The following is a 6,671-nucleotide window of genomic DNA, read 5'->3' on the forward strand; positions in this document are numbered from 1 at the left end:
CTGTTAAATACCATATTGATACTAAGCTGATCTCTTCACTGGATTCTCAGATCTGAAAACCTCAACTCCGTTTCTTATGAAGTACCAGTTTTAATCTGGATTACTTCAAATAACATACACGCATATGGAGACAACGTATGAAAATTGTTCAACTATTTTAACTATGTATTTATTGACTTATTTATCTATGCATTATATTTTATCTTTATTTATAATTTTCTTACTGCCGGAGGTCTTCCATGGAAGCTGCTCTCAACCTGGCGTTGGGGGCAGCCTACCACCCCACCTCCCCCTTACCCCATTGCATATGGGAATAAGGTTTTGTTGTTGTTGTTGTTGTATACAGAGCCGACTATTAGGAAAAGCGCCTTGAGCGATTGTTTAGGACCCTATATTTTTATCTGTGATTAGGGTTTTATTTTTTTAATCTTTATAATTAGGCCCATAATTTTTTTAAATCTTATTTTATATCTTTATAATTGAGATCTTAATTTTTTGCGATGTCACATTTTATCTTTATAATTAAAGTATCTATTTTTTAATCTATTTTTTACCTTTATAATTGAGGCTCCTATTTTTTTAATCTCACTTTTTAACTTTATAATTGAGGCCATCAAGTTTTTTCAATCTCACTTTCTACTTTTATAATTGAGGCCCATAATTTTTTTATCCCACTTCTTAACTTTAAATTGAGGCCCTTAAGTTTTTTTTTTCAATCTCACTTTCTACATTTTCTACCTTTATAATTGAGACCCTTAAGTTCTTTCAATCTCACTTTCTACCTTTATAATTGAGGCCCCTAAGTTTTTTCAATCTCAATTTCTTCCTTTATAATTTAGGCCCCTAATTTTTTAATCCCACTCTTTAAGTTTATAATTGAGGCCCTTAAGTTTTTTCAATCCCACTCTCTACCTTTATAATTGAGGCCCTTAAGGTAATTGATGCCCCTAAGTTTTTCAATCTCAATTATACTTTTATAATTGAATTATACTTTTATAATTGAGGCCCATATTTTTTTTCAATTTCAATTTCTACCTTTATAATTAAGGTCTCTATTTTTTTCAATTTAATAAAATTCTCAATTTCTTATCCTTTATTCATCTCTCTCGTTAATTCATTTAATTTTGAACTAAATCTAATCACATTTGTCTCTTTTTTTTATAAAAAAAAAGTCATTTTTCAATTTACCAAATAATCTTTAACTCTTAGTATTCTCCAATCTCAATCTAACGATAAAATAATACATTATTCTTTATTTTTTTAATTTATTATTCAAAATCAAGATCCATAACATAATTCATACCCACATTCGATTTTCTATTCTCTTTGTCGTAGTTAACGTATTTTCGTAACAAAAGGAACTAATGTTCGAAAAAGTTTAATCATTTTCTACGAAATTAAATTAATTGTTTAAAGCAATAGAATATACTTTTATTCTACAATGATCTATTTTTGAGTTTTCGGTCAGGGGCCCGAAAATGTTGGAGACATATATGTTACTATATCAAGTGAATAAAGATATAATTCCCTAAAAGTAAATATTTATTACATTTTATAACATTGACGTCTGTCACAAGCCAACTTGAAAAGCAACAAAATGGGTAAACTATGTCAATGATCACTAATGTTTGGTTTAATGTTCGTTTTCAGAACAAATATTTTAAAAATTATAAACCGATCACTAACATTATCGTTTGTTACAAAATGATCACTCGACCTTAACAACCGTTAACAATCGTTACGGAATACTGACGTGGTATGTTAAATCAGCTCACTCAGCATGTTTTTAGTGACATTTTTAGCTCTATAGCGGCATTTTTAAGCGTCGCTAAAAACTCTCCCGGCGTATGTAAAAACACCACAAGAAGCGCCGCTAAAACTAACGGCACAAAAGGTAGTGGCGTTTATGAACAAAAAACGCCGCAAAATGTCAAGATCTATAGCGACATTTTAAGAAAAATGTCGCTACATGTTATGATATGCGTTTGTGGTAAAAATGCCACTATTAATTATGTATATAGTGGCGTTTTTTACAAACGCCGCAAATGTGTGATCATTAGTGGCATTTTCTTCACAAAACGCCGCAAAAGAACCTCACTTCTGGTGGCTTTTATTTATAAACGCCACTATAGTTAACTGATTTCGTATATATCATTTTTTACTTTATATTACGCAAATTTAATATTATATAGCATTATCTAATAGCAATAAACTTAAAAAATTTAATTACGACACAAATTATGTAGAAAAATAAATCAAAATTTATAAAATTAAATTAAAAAAAACATTGTTCACTAGAATAAAAAAGACAGCATACACATGAACAAATAACATACAACACACACGCTCTCTTACAAATCGATGTAAGATCGAGAAAATAAAGATCAATCCTTTGATGTACTATATATCTGAAAAGCAACCAAATCTTGCAGACAACATACACGCTGAAAAAGACAAGGTGGAAGCTCTACTCGAACAGACCTTTAAATCATTAAACATAAAGAAGAGGCTGATGATGCATTTTCCACCACCTAATACAGCTATGAACATATCAAACACATGAACAAATAACATACATATACCAAATCGCATCTTCTGATTCGTATGCCTGTGGAAGCTAGAAATAAACTAGAAAGGTAACCATACCTTCTGGATGGACCTTGTATCTGCTTCAATATAATGACTGGAACCTTACATGTCAAATATTATATAACCAGTCTCAAAAAAGCTCATCCAAGAGAAACCAGATGCACATACCTTATCTCCCATTAAAACTCCAACAACAGAGCCATAGCCAGTTGGGCGTGGTGGCAGCCAAGAAGAAGATAAAGTCTAAAAAATAATAACAATACGAAATTAGATTATCAAACAAAATTGATTTCGAAAACACATGTCAAACCACTAGCCAAGGTTACAAACAAATCAAAAGAACACATTTAACTTAATTTTTGTAAGTTGAGTAAATTTATTTTTATAAGGAGTAAATTATACTTAAAACCACTCAATTATTAATTATATTGCAAATGAGTAATTTAATTTTAAAAGTTATAATCGAGTTACTTCTTTAAAAGTAAAATAAATGTTTGATCATAGGAATCCATTTGACCGAGTTTGAGTTAAACATTTTGAGGTTTTTGTATTTTGTGATTTGAATTTAACTTCAATTTTTTTCAATTTATGAAATTAAATTTGACGTGGTATACAAATCTAATTATAATTATTTATAGTATACAAATTTAATTATGATTATTTATAGTAATTCAAGTTGAGTTGTTTGACGTTGTATATACATTTAATTATAATTATTTATAGTATTATAATACAAATTAGTTTTAATTTTTTTTGATTTTTTCTAATCATATAAAAAATATTTTTTATATTCTTTTATATTATAATATTATTTATTATATTCAATATAATTTTAGATTATAAAATATATTTTATAATATTTCATTTTAAAGAATGTTTTTTGAAGATAAAGAATTGACTAGAACATAAATGAGTCAATAAATTGATGGAAAGAACAATGGAGTGAAATCCAAAATTAAGAGACTAAATCAAAGAAAAATACATTTTTAATAAAAAAACAGAGATTAAAATTACACATATATTCTATAGTAATATATCATCATGTGATTCAAATTTGATTGAAACATATTTCAAATGAATGATGGATTGAATAAATAAATAAATCATGATGGATTAAATAAATAAATCATGATGGATTAAATAAATAAATAAATAAATCATGAAAAATTGAGCTACTAAAATAAAAATGTAAAAATTGTTATAAAAGAGAGTAATTAAAAGTACATAGATATCTACTATGGTTTAAGAATACATGGCTTAAATTGGTAAAAGTAGACTTTAAATGAATGAAGAATTGAAGGAACAAGGAAATTAATGACTAAATTGTAAAATTATCAAAATACTAAGTTATTTTTTTTAAATTTTTTGAGTGGCTTGAAATTTTTAAACTTCAAATTGTACTAAAAAATTGAATTGATAATTTGAGTTAACTTGAATAATTTAAAATAAAAAAAATCGAGTTAAATTCAATTTTTATCTCTATTTGATGACATATAATATAATTTATGCAATTTTCCTATCATTATTCATTTTTTTATGAAATTTAAATAAAAATTGTATAATACTATATCTATATAGTTATAATATGTTTTGTATATTTCAAATAGACTACAACATATAAATAAATATGTTATGATATATTAATTTATTTGTATATGACTATGTATATTTAGTCTCATTATACAGAGCCGACTATTTGGAGAAGCGCCTTGAGCGATTGCTTAGGACCCTATTTTTTATCTTTGTGATTAAGTTTTTATTTTTTTAATCTTTATAATTAGACCCATATTTTTTTAAATCTTACTTTATATCTTTATAATTGAGGTCTTAATTTTATGCGATGTCACATTTTATCTTTATAATTGAAGTATCTATTTTTAATCTAAATTTTTACCTTTTATAATTGAGGCTCTTATTTTTGTAATCTCACTTTTTAACTCTATAATTGAGGATATCAATTTTTTTCAATTTCACTTTCTACTTTTATAATTGAGCCCATAATTTTTTTATCCCACTTCTTAACTTTAAAATTGAGGCTCTTAAGGTTTTTTTTTTCAACCTCACTTTCTATATTTTCTACCTTTATAATTGAGACCCTTAAGTTCTTTCAATCTCACTTTCTACCTTTATAATTGAGGCCCCTAAGTTTTTTCAATCTCAATTTCTACCTTTATAATTTAGGCCCCTAATTTTTTAACCCCGCTCTTTAAGTTTATAATTGAGACTCTTAAGTTTTTTCAATCTCACTCTCTACCTTTATAATTGAGGCCCTTAAGGTTTTTAAATCTTAATCTTTACCTTTATAGTTGATGCCCCTAAGTTTTTCAATCTCAATTATACTTTTATAATTGATTCCCCTATTTTTTCAATCTCAATTATACTTTTATAATTGAGGCCACTATTTTTTCAATCTCAATTTCTACCTTTATAATTAAGGCCTCTATTTTTTTTTCAATTTAATAAAATTCTCAATTTCTCATCCTTTATCCATCTCTCTTGTTAATTCATTTAATTTTGAACTAAATCTAATCACATTTGTCTCTTTTTTTTAAAAAAAATTATTTTTCAATTTACCAAATAATTTTTAACTCTTAGTCTTCTCCAATCTCAATCTAACGATAAAATAATACATTATTCTTGATTTTTTTTAATTTATTATTCAAAATCAAGATCAGTAACATAATTCATACCCACATTCGATTTTCTATTCTCTTAGTCGTAGTTAAGGTGTTTTCGTAACAAAAGGATCTAATGTTCGAAAAAGTTTAATCATTTTTCTACGAAATTAAATTAATTGTTTAAAGCAATAGAATATACTTTCGTTCTACAATGATCTATTTTTGAGTTTTCGCTCAGGGGCCCGAAAATGTTGGAGACATATTTGTTACTATATCAAGTGATTAAAGATATAATTCCCTAAAAGTAAACCATATAATAATTATATCCCACTATATAAATTATAGTATATACAATATCAATCTTTATAGTACAATCAATTATGATAAATTGTTTATTGAATAAAATTATACGACTCATGATGCTGGCATAATGATTTCAAGTCGAAGGACTGTATAAATAGTTATCTTTATGAGTAACGTTGTGATTATTACATAAGAATACAAAAAAATATATTCACAGTGCATGAGTCTGATATGTTGTTCTCTAACACATACCCATGTATTGATTTTGACATTCTTATATCAATAACAACATTTTGTCATAAATCAAATACACATTAATATTAACATATTATTATTATCCAAACTCACAATGATAAAATTCTTGATAAATGATAAAATATTGTCATTAATATATGAGTGTAGAAAATATAATTCATTATAAATTAATAAATATATATGTGTGAAAAAATAGGCATGATGATCGAAAGATAATAGGATGGCGAACAACAATTGTATTATTTCTTAGGAGGAATATAACACAAGTAGAATAGTGAATTATATTCAGAATGATAATATATTACAATTCATCATGCTGCAGTGCCTATTTACAATGGTTGGATTTATATAATTTCAACTCAGAATAAACTATTAATAAATCTAACAAAGAAAAAGATGATGATGTTTTGACTTCGATATATATATATATATATATATATATATATATATATATATACACACACCCCTCGTGGTTGATCTCTTCCAAAATTCAAGTTCATGATTGATTTTGACAATCTTGTTTTCTAAATATTCTAAACGTTTGATAATGAAAGTTCAAACATTCTTACAATCTCTAATGCTCGAACGTGAGACCTCTAGAGATAACAATCATCTTTTAACTATTGAAGTACCACTTGACATTTAACACTTACACCTTTAGTATTTTTATGCTCAAACTCAATACCTCAAGAAATAACAAAAATTTGTCTACCATTTAGATCATTTTGGTTCATACCTTAATGCTTCTATCTAAATATTTATTACATTTTATAACATTGACGTCTGTCACAAACCGACTTGAAAAGCAACAAAAATAGGTAAACTACGTCAATGATCACTAATGTTTAGTTTAATGTTCATTTTCAGCACAAATGTTTTAAAAATTACAAATCGATCACTAACGTT

The sequence above is a fragment of the Hibiscus syriacus genome, unplaced genomic scaffold (genome assembly GCF_006381635.1).
Source record: "Hibiscus syriacus cultivar Baekdansim isolate YM2019G1 unplaced genomic scaffold, ASM638163v2 tig00110122_pilon, whole genome shotgun sequence".
NCBI lineage: Eukaryota > Viridiplantae > Streptophyta > Magnoliopsida > Malvales > Malvaceae > Hibiscus > Hibiscus syriacus.